Below are 11,378 nucleotides of genomic sequence, written 5' to 3'. Positions count from 1 at the left end.
AGATTGCTGTCTCATGATATCCTCTCATTCTTAAATCCATGAGCCTATATCTTGCTCCATGCATACACAGAGACTGAGAAAATGACAGGTGCACTCAAATGTACTATAGACGCAATTCTTGATGTCAGAATTCTATTTTGGAAGGTTGCATTGTGTTGAACTTTCTGAGGAAAAAACGATATATTTCTTTTCCACTGCGGGAAAAAAGTAGCAAGAAATGAAACATTTTCATTTGCTGCGAGGAATGCCATGTATATTTTCATTAGGGAAGCGAAAAATAAAAACACCTACAGCACCTGGTATTCCCAGGCAGTCTCCCAACCCAGTACTAATCAAGCCTCACCCTGCTTAGCTTCCGAGATCTGACGGGATCGGGCGCTTTCAAGGTAGTATGGCCGTAGGTGGAGATTGCTGTCTCATGATATCCTCTCATTCTTAAATCCATGAGCCTATATCTTGCTCCATGCATACACAGAGACTGAGAAAATGACAGGTGCACTCAAATGTACTATAGACGCAATTCTTGATGTCAGAATTCTATTTTGGAAGGTTGCATTGTGTTGAACTTTCTGAGGAAAAAACGATATATTTCTTTTCCACTGCGGGAAAAAAGTAGCAAGAAATGAAACATTTTCATTTGCTGCGAGGAATGCCATGTATATTTTCATTAGGGAAGCGAAAAATAAAAACACCTACAGCACCTGGTATTCCCAGGCAGTCTCCCAACCCAGTACTAATCAAGCCTCACCCTGCTTAGCTTCCGAGATCTGACGGGATCGGGCGCTTTCAAGGTAGTATGGCCGTAGGTGGAGATTGCTGTCTCATGATATCCTCTCATTCTTAAATCCATGAGCCTATATCTTGCTCCATGCATACACAGAGACTGAGAAAATGACAGGTGCACTCAAATGTACTATAGACGCAATTCTTGATGTCAGAATTCTATTTTGGAAGGTTGCATTGTGTTGAACTTTCTGAGGAAAAAACGATATATTTCTTTTCCACTGCGGGAAAAAAGTAGTAAAAAATGAAACATTTTCATTTGCTGCAAGGAATGCCATGTATATTTTCATTAGGGAAGTGAAAAATAAAAACACCCACAGCACTTGGTATTCCCAGGCAGTCTCCCAACCCAGTACTAATCAAGCCTCACCCTGCTTAGCTTCCGAGATCTGACGGGATCGGGCGCTTTCAAGGTAGTATGGCCGTAGGTGGAGATTGCTGTCTCATGATATCCTCTCATTCTTAAATCCATGAGCCTATATCTTCCTCCATGCATACACAGAGACTGAGAAAATGACAGGTGCACTCAAATGTACTATAGACGGAATTCTTGATGTCAGAATTCTATTTTGGAAGGTTGCATTGTGTTGAACTTTCTGAGGAAAAAACGATATATTTCTTTTCCACTGCGGGAAAAAAGTAGTAAAAAATTTCAGAGGTGCCTATATTCAACCTCCTCCTGTTTGGATTTGAACTCACTACCTCTTCCAAGTATCAGCTTGAACACTGCACACCCCAACTCTGTGAGCCACAAGCTCACCATATAACATGCTAAGTGTTCTGAGGCCTGTATGATATATTTCTAAATGACATGGGAGGCATAAGTGTATTATTGTGACCGTTAAAACAAATACATTCTTGAAGAATTACCTTAAATGGAGAAATTAAATCAGAGACTGAGAAAATGACAGGTGCACTCAAATGTACTATAGACGGAATTCTTGATGTCAGAATTCTATTTTGGAAGGTTGCATTGTGTTGAGCTTTCTGAGGAAAAAACGATATATTTCTTTGCCACTGCGGGAAAAAAGTAGCAAGAAATGAAACATTTTCATTTGCTGCGAGGAATGCCATGTATATTTTCATTAGGGAAGCGAAAAATAAAAACACCTACAGCACCTGGTATTCCCAGGCAGTCTCCCAACCCAGTACTAATCAAGCCTCACGCTGCTTAGCTTCCGAGATCTGACGGGATCGGGCACTTTCAAGGTAGTATGGCCGTAGGTGGAGATTGCTGTCTCATGATATCCTCTCATTCTTAAATCCATGAGCCTATATCTTGCTCCATGCATACACAGAGACTGAGAAAATGACAGGTGCACTCAAATGTACTATAGACGCAATTCTTGATGTCAGAATTCTATTTTGGAAGGTTGCATTGTGTTGAACTTTCTGAGGAAAAAACGATATATTTCTTTTCCACTGCGGGAAAAAAGTAGCAAGAAATGAAACATTTTCATTTGCTGCGAGGAATGCCATGTATATTTTCATTAGGGAAGCGAAAAATAAAAACAGCTACAGCACCTGGTATTCCCAGGCAGTCTCCCAACCCAGTACTAATCAAGCCTCACCCTGCTTAGCTTCCGAGATCTGACGGGATCGGGCGCTTTCAAGGTAGTATGGCCGTAGGTGGAGATTGCTGTCTCATGATATCCTCTCATTCTTAAATCCATGAGCCTATATCTTGCTCCATGCATACACAGAGACTGAGAAAATGACAGGTGCACTCAAATGTACTATAGACGCAATTCTTGATGTCAGAATTCTATTTTGGAAGGTTGCATTGTGTTGAGCTTTCTGAGGAAAAAACGATATATTTCTTTTCCACTGCGGGAAAAAAGTAGCAAGAAATGAAACATTTTCATTTGCTGCGAGGAATGCCATGTATATTTTCATTAGGGAAGCGAAAAATAAAAACACCTACTGTACAGCACCTGGTATTCCCAGGCAGTCTCCCAACCCAGTACTAATCAAGCCTCACCGTGCTTAGCTTCCGAGATCTGAGGGGATCGGGCGCTTTCAAGGTAGTATGGCCGTAGGTGGAGATTGCTGTCTCATGATATCCTCTCATTCTTAAATCCATGAGCCTATATCTTGCTCCATGCATACACAGAGACTGAGAAAATGACAGGTGCACTCAAATGTACTATAGACGCAATTCTTGATGTCAGAATTCTATTTTGGAAGGTTGCATTGTGTTGAACTTTCTGAGGAAAAAACGATATATTTCTTTTCCACTGCGGGAAAAAAGTAGCAAGAAATGAAACATTTTCATTTGCTGCGAGGAATGCCATGTATATTTTCATTAGGGAAGCGAAAAATAAAAACACCTACAGCACCTAGTATTCCCAGGCAGTCTCCCAACCCAGTACTAATCAAGCCTCACCCTGCTTAGCTTCCGAGATCTGACGGGATCGGGCGCTTTCAAGGTAGTATGGCCGTAGGTGGAGATTGCTGTCTCATGATATCCTCTCATTCTTAAATCCATGAGCCTATATCTTGCTCCATGCATACACAGAGACTGAGAAAATGACAGGTGCACTCAAATGTACTATAGACGGAATTCTTGATGTCAGAATTCTATTTTGGAAGGTTGCATTGTGTTGAGCTTTCTGAGGAAAAAACGATATATTTCTTTTCCACTGCGGGAAAAAAGTAGCAAGAAATGAAACATTTTCATTTGCTGCGAGGAATGCCATGTATATTTTCATTAGGGAAGCGAAAAATAAAAACACCCACAGCACTTGGTATTCCCAGGCAGTCTCCCAACCCAGTACTAATCAAGCCTCACCCTGCTTAGCTTCCGAGATCTGACGGGATCGGGCGCTTTCAAGGTAGTATGGCCGTAGGTGGAGATTGCTGTCTCATGATATCCTCTCATTCTTAAATCCATGAGCCTATATCTTGCTCCATGCATACACAGAGACTGAGACAATGACAGGTGCACTCAAATGTACTATAGACGGAATTCTTGATGTCAGAATTCTATTTTGGAAGGTTGCATTGTGTTGAGCTTTCTGAGGAAAAAACGATATATTTCTTTGCCACTGCGGGAAAAAATTAGCAAGAAATGAAACATTTTCATTTGCTGCGAGGAATGCCATGTATATTTTCATTAGGGAAGCGAAAAATAAAAACACCTACAGCACCTGGTATTCCCAGGCAGTCTCCCAACCCAGTACTAATCAAGCCTCACCCTGCTTACAGTAGCGACATCTTTTATTGCACTGAATGCCGCCGGCAAGCCGGGATCTACCCCAGCTGCCGCCAGTAACAACCGCGCGCCGCCGCGTTTCCCCCACGCACCCCCCCTCCACTTCGCGCGCAATTTAAATCCCTTCCCGACCCCGTACAAGGCTCCTGCTATGCCGCTCTGCTTCCCCGCACCCCCGCTTACCTTCATTTGATCTCCAGGGGTGTCGGGGAAGCCTGCGGAAGCCGGGGAAGACGGGGAAGCCGGGCGCGCATGTTACTGTGACGTCACAGTGCGCCGCCACGCGCCGCGGCTACCCGCTTCCCAGACGCATGCAGCCGGCGGCTTTTACTCGAATAAAAGCTGCCGCTGCTGTAGCTTCCAAGATCTGACGGGATCGGGCGCTTTCAAGGTAGTATGGCCGTAGGTGGAGATTGCTGTCTCATGATATCCTCTCATTCTTAAATCCATGAGCCTATATCTTGCTCCATGCATACACAGAGACTGAGAAAATGACAGGTGCACTCAAATGTACTATAGACGCAATTCTTGATGTCAGAATTCTATTTTGGAAGGTTGCATTGTGTTGAGCTTTCTGAGGAAAAAACGATATATTTCTTTGCCACTGCGGGAAAAAAGTAGCAAGAAATGAAACATTTTCATTTGCTGCGAGGAATGCCATGTATATTTTCATTAGGGAAGCGAAAAATAAAAACACCTACAGCACCTGGTATTCCCAGGCAGTCTCCCAACCCAGTACTAATCAAGCCTCACCCTGCTTAGCTTCCGAGATCTGACGGAATCGGGCGCTTTCAAGGTAGTATGGCCGTAGGTGGAGATTGCTGTCTCATGATATCCTCTCATTCTTAAATCCATGAGCCTATATCTTGCTCCATGCATACACAGAGACTGAGAAAATGACAGGTGCACTCAAATGTACTATAGACGGAATTCTTGATGTCAGAATTCTATTTTGGAAGGTTGCATTGTTTTGAGCTTTCTGAGGAAAAAACGATATATTTCTTTGCCACTGCGGGAAAAAAGTAGCAAGAAATGAAACATTTTCATTTGCTGCGAGGAATGCCATGTATATTTTCATTAGGGAAGCGAAAAATAAAAACACCTACAGCACCTGGTATTCCCAGGCAGTCTCCCAACCCAGTACTAATCAAGCCTCACCCTGCTTAGCTTCCGAGATCTGACGGGATCGGGCGCTTTCAAGGTAGTATGGCCGTAGGTGGAGATTGCTGTCTCATGATATCCTCTCATTCTTAAATCCATGAGCCTATATCTTGCTCCATGCATACACAGAGACTGAGAAAATGACAGGTGCACTCAAATGTACTATAGACGGAATTCTTGATGTCAGAATTCTATTTTGGAAGGTTGCATTGTGTTGAACTTTCTGAGGAAAAAACGATATATTTCTTTGCCACTGCGGGAAAAAAGTAGTAAAAAATGAAACATTTTCATTTGCTGCAAGGAATGCCATGTATATTTTCATTAGGGAAGCGAAAAATAAAAACACCCACAGCACTTGGTATTCCCAGGCAGTCTCCCAACCCAGTACTAATCAAGCCTCACCCTGCTTAGCTTCCGAGATCTGACGGGATCGGGCGCTTTCAAGGTAGTATGGCCGTAGGTGGAGATTGCTGTCTCATGATATCCTCTCATTCTTAAATCCATGAGCCTATATCTTGCTCCATGCATACACAGAGACTGAGAAAATGACAGGTGCACTCAAATGTACTATAGACGGAATTCTTGATGTCAGAATTCTATTTTGGAAGGTTGCATTGTGTTGAGCTTTCTGAGGAAAAAACGATATATTTCTTTGCCACTGCGGGAAAAAAGTAGCAAGAAATGAAACATTTTCATTTGCTGCGAGGAATGCCATGTATATTTTTATTAGGGAAGCGAAAAATAAAAACACCTACAGCACCTGGTATTCCCAGGCAGTCTCCTAACCCAGTACTAATCAAGCCTCACCCTGCTTAGCTTCCGAGATCTGACGGGATCAGGCGCTTTCAAGGTAGTATGGCCGTAGGTGGAGATTGCTGTCTCATGATATCCTCTCATTCTTAAATCCATGAGCCTATATCTTGCTCCATGCATACACAGAGACTGAGAAAATGACAGGTGCACTCAAATGTACTATAGACGCAATTCTTGATGTCAGAATTCTATTTTGGAAGGTTGCATTGTGTTGAACTTTCTGAGGAAAAAACGATATATTTCTTTTCCACTGCGGGAAAAAAGTAGTAAAAAATGAAACATTTTCATTTGCTGCAAGGAATGCCATGTATATTTTCATTAGGGAAGCGAAAAATAAAAACACCCACAGCACTTGGTATTCCCAGGCAGTCTCCCAACCCAGTACTAATCAAGCCTCACCCTGCTTAGCTTCCGAGATCTGACGGGATCGGGCGCTTTCAAGGTAGTATGGCCGTAGGTGGAGATTGCTGTCTCATGATATCCTCTCATTCTTAAATCCATGAGCCTATATCTTGCTCCATGCATACACAGAGACTGAGAAAATGACAGGTGCACTCAAATGTACTATAGACGGAATTCTTGATGTCAGAATTCTATTTTGGAAGGTTGCATTGTGTTGAACTTTCTGAGGAAAAAACGATATATTTCTTTTCCACTGCGGGAAAAAAGTAGTAAAAAATGAAACATTTTCATTTGCTGCAAGGAATGCCATATATATTTTCATTAGGGAAGCGAAAAATAAAAACACCCACAGCACTTGGTATTCCCAGGCAGTCTCCCAACCCAGTACTAATCAAGCCTCACCCTGCTTAGCTTCCGAGATCTGACGGGATCGGGCGCTTTCAAGGTAGTATGGCCGTAGGTGGAGATTGCTGTCTCATGATATCCTCTCATTCTTAAATCCATGAGCCTATATCTTGCTCCATGCATACACAGAGACTGAGAAAATGACAGGTGCACTCAAATGTACTATAGACGGAATTCTTGATGTCAGAATTCTATTTTGGAAGGTTGCATTGTGTTGAGCTTTCTGAGGAAAAAACGATATATTTCTTTGCCACTGCGGGAAAAAAGTAGCAAGAAATGAAACATTTTCATTTGCTGCGAGGAATGCCAAGTATATTTTCATTAGGGAAGCGAAAAATAAAAACACCTACAGCACCTGGTATTCCCAGGCAGTCTCCCAACCAAGTACTAATCAAGCCTCACCCTGCTTAGCTTCCGAGATCTGACGGGATCGGGCGCTTTCAAGGTAGTATGGCCGTAGGTGGAGATTGCTGTCTCATGATATCCTCTCATTCTTAAATCCATGAGCCTATATCTTGCTCCATGCATACACAGAGACTGAGAAAATGACAGGTGCACTCAAATGTACTATAGACGCAATTCTTGATGTCAGAATTCTATTTTGGAAGGTTGCATTGTGTTGAAATTTCTGAGGAAAAAACGATATATTTCTTTTCCACTGCGGGAAAAAAGTAGTAAAAAATGAAACATTTTCATTTGCTGCAAGGAATGCCATGTATATTTTCATTAGGGAAGCGAAAAATAAAAACACCCACAGCACTTGGTATTCCCAGGCAGTCTCCCAACCCAGTACTAATCAAGCCTCACCCTGCTTAGCTTCCGAGATCTGACGGGATCGGGCGCTTTCAAGGTAGTATGGCCGTAGGTGGAGATTGCTGTCTCATGATATCCTCTCATTCTTAAATCCATGAGCCTATATCTTGCTCCATGCATACACAGAGACTGAGAAAATGACAGGTGCACTCAAATGTACTATAGACGCAATTCTTGATGTCAGAATTCTATTTTGGAAGGTTGCATTGTGTTGAGCTTTCTGAGGAAAAAACGATATATTTCTTTGCCACTGCGGGAAAAAAGTAGCAAGAAATGAAACATTTTCATTTGCTGCGAGGAATGCCATGTATATTTTCATTAGGGAAGCGAAAAATAAAAACACCTACAGCACCTGGTATTCCCAGGCAGTCTCCCAACCCAGTACTAATCAAGCCTCACCCTGCTTAGCTTCCGAGATCTGACGGGATCGGGCGCTTTCAAGGTAGTATGGCCGTAGGTGGAGATTGCTGTCTCATGATATCCTCTCATTCTTAAATCCATGAGCCTATATCTTGCTCCATGCATACACAGAGACTGAGAAAATGACAGGTGCACTCAAATGTACTATAGACGCAATTCTTGATGTCAGAATTCTATTTTGGAAGGTTGCATTGTGTTGAACTTTCTGAGGAAAAAACGATATATTTCTTTTCCACTGCGGAAAAAAGTAGTAAAAAATGAAACATTTTCATTTGCTGCAAGGAATGCCATGTATATTTTCATTAGGGAAGTGAAAAATAAAAACACCCACAGCACTTGGTATTCCCAGGCAGTCTCCCAACCCAGTACTAATCAAGCCTCACCCTGCTTAGCTTCCGAGATCTGACGGGATCGGGCGCTTTCAAGGTAGTATGGCCGTAGGTGGAGATTGCTGTCTCATGATATCCTCTCATTCTTAAATCCATGAGCCTATATCTTGCTCCATGCATACACAGAGACTGAGAAAATGACAGGTGCACTCAAATGTACTATAGACGCAATTCTTGATGTCAGAATTCTATTTTGGAAGGTTGCATTGTGTTGAACTTTCTGAGGAAAAAACGATATATTTCTTTTCCACTGCGGGAAAAAAGTAGTAAAAAATGAAACATTTTCATTTGCTGCAAGGAATGCCATGTATATTTTCATTAGGGAAGCGAAAAATAAAAACACCCACAGCACTTGGTATTCCCAGGCAGTCTCCCAACCCAGTACTAATCAAGCCTCACCCTGCTTAGCTTCCGAGATCTGACGGGATCGGGCGCTTTCAAGGTAGTATGGCCGTAGGTGGAGATTGCTGTCTCATGATATCCTCTCATTCTTAAATCCATGAGCCTATATCTTGCTCCATGCATACACAGAGACTGAGAAAATGACAGGTGCACTCAAATGTACTATAGACGCAATTCTTGATGTCAGAATTCTATTTTGGAAGGTTGCATTGTGTTGAGCTTTCTGAGGAAAAAACGATATATTTCTTTGCCACTGCGGGAAAAAAGTAGCAAGAAATGAAACATTTTCATTTGCTGCGAGGAATGCCATGTATATTTTCATTAGGGAAGCGAAAAATAAAAACACCTACAGCACCTGGTATTCCCAGGCAGTCTCCCAACCCAGTACTAATCAAGCCTCACCCTGCTTAGCTTCCGAGATCTGACGGGATCGGGCGCTTTCAAGGTAGTATGGCCGTAGGTGGAGATTGCTGTCTCATGATATCCTCTCATTCTTAAATCCATGAGCCTATATCTTGCTCCATGCATACACAGAGACTGAGAAAATGACAGGTGCACTCAAATGTACTATAGACGCAATTCTTGATGTCAGAATTCTATTTTGGAAGGTTGCATTGTGTTGAACTTTCTGAGGAAAAAACGATATATTTCTTTTCCACTGCGGGAAAAAAGTAGTAAAAAATGAAACATTTTCATTTGCTGCAAGGAATGCCATGTATATTTTCATTAGGGAAGCGAAAAATAAAAACACCCACAGCACTTGGTATTCCCAGGCAGTCTCCCAACCCAGTACTAATCAAGCCTCACCCTGCTTAGCTTCCGAGATCTGACGGGATCGGGCGCTTTCAAGGTAGTATGGCCGTAGGTGGAGATTGCTGTCTCATGATATCCTCTCATTCTTAAATCCATGAGCCTATATCTTGCTCCATGCATACACAGAGACTGAGAAAATGACAGGTGCACTCAAATGTACTATAGACGGAATTCTTGATGTCAGAATTCTATTTTGGAAGGTTGCATTGTGTTGAACTTTCTGAGGAAAAAACGATATATTTCTTTTCCACTGCGGGAAAAAAGTAGTAAAAAATGAAACATTTTCATTTGCTGCAAGGAATGCCATGTATATTTTCATTAGGGAAGCGAAAAATAAAAACACCCACAGCACTTGGTATTCCCAGGCAGTCTCCCAACCCAGTACTAATCAAGCCTCACCCTGCTTAGCTTCCGAGATCTGACGGGATCGGGCGCTTTCAAGGTAGTATGGCCGTAGGTGGAGATTGCTGTCTCATGATATCCTCTCATTCTTAAATCCATGAGCCTATATCTTGCTCCATGCATACACAGAGACTGAGAAAATGACAGGTGCACTCAAATGTACTATAGACGCAATTCTTGATGTCAGAATTCTATTTTGGAAGGTTGCATTGTGTTGAACTTTCTGAGGAAAAAACGATATATTTCTTTTCCACTACGGGAAAAAAGTAGCAAGAAATGAAACATTTTCATTTGCTGCGAGGAATGCCATGTATATTTTCATTAGGGAAGCGAAAAATAAAAACACCTACAGCACCTGGTATTCCCAGGCAGTCTCCCAACCCAGTACTAATCAAGCCTCACCCTGCTTAGCTTCCGAGATCTGACGGGATCGGGCGCTTTCAAGGTAGTATGGCCGTAGGTGGAGATTGCTGTCTCATGATATCCTCTCATTCTTAAATCCATGAGCCTATATCTTGCTCCATGCATACACAGAGACTGAGAAAATGACAGGTGCACTCAAATGTACTATAGACGCAATTCTTGATGTCAGAATTCTATTTTGGAAGGTTGCATTGTGTTGAACTTTCTGAGGAAAAAACGATATATTTCTTTTCCACTGCGGGAAAAAAGTAGTAAAAAATGAAACATTTTCATTTGCTGCAAGGAATGCCATGTATATTTTCATTAGGGAAGCGAAAAATAAAAACACCCACAGCACTTGGTATTCCCAGGCAGTCTCCCAACCCAGTACTAATCAAGCCTCACCCTGCTTAGCTTCCGAGATCTGACGGGATCGGGCGCTTTCAAGGTAGTATGGCCGTAGGTGGAGATTGCTGTCTCATGATATCCTCTCATTCTTAAATCCATGAGCCTATATCTTGCTCCATGCATACACAGAGACTGAGAAAATGACAGGTGCACTCAAATGTACTATAGACGGAATTCTTGATGTCAGAATTCTATTTTGGAAGGTTGCATTGTGTTGAGCTTTCTGAGGAAAAAACGATATATTTCTTTGCCACTGCGGGAAAAAAGTAGCAAGAAATGAAACATTTTCATTTGCTGCGAGGAATGCCATGTATATTTTCATTAGGGAAGCGAAAAATAAAAACACCTACAGCACCTGGTATTCCCAGGCAGTCTCCCAACCCAGTACTAATCAAGCCTCACCCTGCTTAGCTTCCGAGATCTGACGGGATCGGGCGCTTTCAAGGTAGTATGGCCGTAGGTGGAGATTGCTGTCTCATGATATCCTCTCATTCTTAAATCCATGAGCCTATATCTTGCTCCATGCATACACAGAGACTGAGAAAATGACA

General features: G+C 42.3%; 24 non-coding genes and 1 pseudogene across 24 annotated transcripts; all 25 read right to left on the bottom strand.

Annotated features, from left to right (window-relative positions):
* Window positions 1-284: 284 nt before the first annotated feature.
* Window positions 285-403, bottom strand: LOC142481243 (5S ribosomal RNA). The gene has a single exon (XR_012795684.1). It is a non-coding gene; the product is annotated as a 5S ribosomal RNA (ribosomal RNA).
* Window positions 404-689: 286 nt separating this feature from the next.
* On the bottom strand, window positions 690-808 carry LOC142481242 (5S ribosomal RNA). Its single transcript, XR_012795683.1, has one exon. It is a non-coding gene; the product is annotated as a 5S ribosomal RNA (ribosomal RNA).
* Window positions 809-1,094: 286 nt separating this feature from the next.
* LOC142481196 (5S ribosomal RNA) lies at window positions 1,095-1,213 on the bottom strand. The gene has a single exon (XR_012795640.1). It is a non-coding gene; the product is annotated as a 5S ribosomal RNA (ribosomal RNA).
* Window positions 1,214-1,890: 677 nt separating this feature from the next.
* LOC142481218 (5S ribosomal RNA) lies at window positions 1,891-2,009 on the bottom strand. Its single transcript, XR_012795662.1, has one exon. It is a non-coding gene; the product is annotated as a 5S ribosomal RNA (ribosomal RNA).
* A 286-nt stretch (window positions 2,010-2,295) lies between these two features.
* On the bottom strand, window positions 2,296-2,414 carry LOC142481210 (5S ribosomal RNA). The gene has a single exon (XR_012795654.1). It is a non-coding gene; the product is annotated as a 5S ribosomal RNA (ribosomal RNA).
* Window positions 2,415-2,705: 291 nt separating this feature from the next.
* LOC142481225 (5S ribosomal RNA) lies at window positions 2,706-2,824 on the bottom strand (annotated as a pseudogene).
* Window positions 2,825-3,110: 286 nt separating this feature from the next.
* On the bottom strand, window positions 3,111-3,229 carry LOC142481205 (5S ribosomal RNA). The gene has a single exon (XR_012795649.1). It is a non-coding gene; the product is annotated as a 5S ribosomal RNA (ribosomal RNA).
* A 286-nt stretch (window positions 3,230-3,515) lies between these two features.
* Window positions 3,516-3,634, bottom strand: LOC142481195 (5S ribosomal RNA). The gene has a single exon (XR_012795639.1). It is a non-coding gene; the product is annotated as a 5S ribosomal RNA (ribosomal RNA).
* Window positions 3,635-4,691: 1,057 nt separating this feature from the next.
* LOC142481206 (5S ribosomal RNA) lies at window positions 4,692-4,810 on the bottom strand. Its single transcript, XR_012795650.1, has one exon. It is a non-coding gene; the product is annotated as a 5S ribosomal RNA (ribosomal RNA).
* Window positions 4,811-5,096: 286 nt separating this feature from the next.
* LOC142481241 (5S ribosomal RNA) lies at window positions 5,097-5,215 on the bottom strand. The gene has a single exon (XR_012795682.1). It is a non-coding gene; the product is annotated as a 5S ribosomal RNA (ribosomal RNA).
* Window positions 5,216-5,501: 286 nt separating this feature from the next.
* LOC142481194 (5S ribosomal RNA) lies at window positions 5,502-5,620 on the bottom strand. Its single transcript, XR_012795638.1, has one exon. It is a non-coding gene; the product is annotated as a 5S ribosomal RNA (ribosomal RNA).
* A 286-nt stretch (window positions 5,621-5,906) lies between these two features.
* On the bottom strand, window positions 5,907-6,025 carry LOC142481201 (5S ribosomal RNA). Its single transcript, XR_012795645.1, has one exon. It is a non-coding gene; the product is annotated as a 5S ribosomal RNA (ribosomal RNA).
* A 286-nt stretch (window positions 6,026-6,311) lies between these two features.
* Window positions 6,312-6,430, bottom strand: LOC142481193 (5S ribosomal RNA). Its single transcript, XR_012795637.1, has one exon. It is a non-coding gene; the product is annotated as a 5S ribosomal RNA (ribosomal RNA).
* A 286-nt stretch (window positions 6,431-6,716) lies between these two features.
* On the bottom strand, window positions 6,717-6,835 carry LOC142481192 (5S ribosomal RNA). The gene has a single exon (XR_012795636.1). It is a non-coding gene; the product is annotated as a 5S ribosomal RNA (ribosomal RNA).
* Window positions 6,836-7,121: 286 nt separating this feature from the next.
* On the bottom strand, window positions 7,122-7,240 carry LOC142481245 (5S ribosomal RNA). The gene has a single exon (XR_012795686.1). It is a non-coding gene; the product is annotated as a 5S ribosomal RNA (ribosomal RNA).
* A 286-nt stretch (window positions 7,241-7,526) lies between these two features.
* On the bottom strand, window positions 7,527-7,645 carry LOC142481191 (5S ribosomal RNA). The gene has a single exon (XR_012795635.1). It is a non-coding gene; the product is annotated as a 5S ribosomal RNA (ribosomal RNA).
* A 286-nt stretch (window positions 7,646-7,931) lies between these two features.
* Window positions 7,932-8,050, bottom strand: LOC142481239 (5S ribosomal RNA). The gene has a single exon (XR_012795681.1). It is a non-coding gene; the product is annotated as a 5S ribosomal RNA (ribosomal RNA).
* A 285-nt stretch (window positions 8,051-8,335) lies between these two features.
* On the bottom strand, window positions 8,336-8,454 carry LOC142481190 (5S ribosomal RNA). Its single transcript, XR_012795634.1, has one exon. It is a non-coding gene; the product is annotated as a 5S ribosomal RNA (ribosomal RNA).
* Window positions 8,455-8,740: 286 nt separating this feature from the next.
* On the bottom strand, window positions 8,741-8,859 carry LOC142481189 (5S ribosomal RNA). Its single transcript, XR_012795633.1, has one exon. It is a non-coding gene; the product is annotated as a 5S ribosomal RNA (ribosomal RNA).
* Window positions 8,860-9,145: 286 nt separating this feature from the next.
* Window positions 9,146-9,264, bottom strand: LOC142481238 (5S ribosomal RNA). Its single transcript, XR_012795680.1, has one exon. It is a non-coding gene; the product is annotated as a 5S ribosomal RNA (ribosomal RNA).
* A 286-nt stretch (window positions 9,265-9,550) lies between these two features.
* Window positions 9,551-9,669, bottom strand: LOC142481188 (5S ribosomal RNA). Its single transcript, XR_012795632.1, has one exon. It is a non-coding gene; the product is annotated as a 5S ribosomal RNA (ribosomal RNA).
* Window positions 9,670-9,955: 286 nt separating this feature from the next.
* LOC142481186 (5S ribosomal RNA) lies at window positions 9,956-10,074 on the bottom strand. The gene has a single exon (XR_012795630.1). It is a non-coding gene; the product is annotated as a 5S ribosomal RNA (ribosomal RNA).
* Window positions 10,075-10,360: 286 nt separating this feature from the next.
* LOC142481237 (5S ribosomal RNA) lies at window positions 10,361-10,479 on the bottom strand. The gene has a single exon (XR_012795679.1). It is a non-coding gene; the product is annotated as a 5S ribosomal RNA (ribosomal RNA).
* Window positions 10,480-10,765: 286 nt separating this feature from the next.
* LOC142481185 (5S ribosomal RNA) lies at window positions 10,766-10,884 on the bottom strand. Its single transcript, XR_012795629.1, has one exon. It is a non-coding gene; the product is annotated as a 5S ribosomal RNA (ribosomal RNA).
* Window positions 10,885-11,170: 286 nt separating this feature from the next.
* LOC142481236 (5S ribosomal RNA) lies at window positions 11,171-11,289 on the bottom strand. The gene has a single exon (XR_012795678.1). It is a non-coding gene; the product is annotated as a 5S ribosomal RNA (ribosomal RNA).
* Window positions 11,290-11,378: the final 89 nt, after the last annotated feature.

The sequence above is a fragment of the Ascaphus truei genome, unplaced genomic scaffold (genome assembly GCF_040206685.1).
Source record: "Ascaphus truei isolate aAscTru1 unplaced genomic scaffold, aAscTru1.hap1 HAP1_SCAFFOLD_2460, whole genome shotgun sequence".
Lineage (NCBI taxonomy): Eukaryota > Metazoa > Chordata > Amphibia > Anura > Ascaphidae > Ascaphus > Ascaphus truei.
This window is presented reverse-complemented; position numbering and strand designations above follow the sequence as displayed.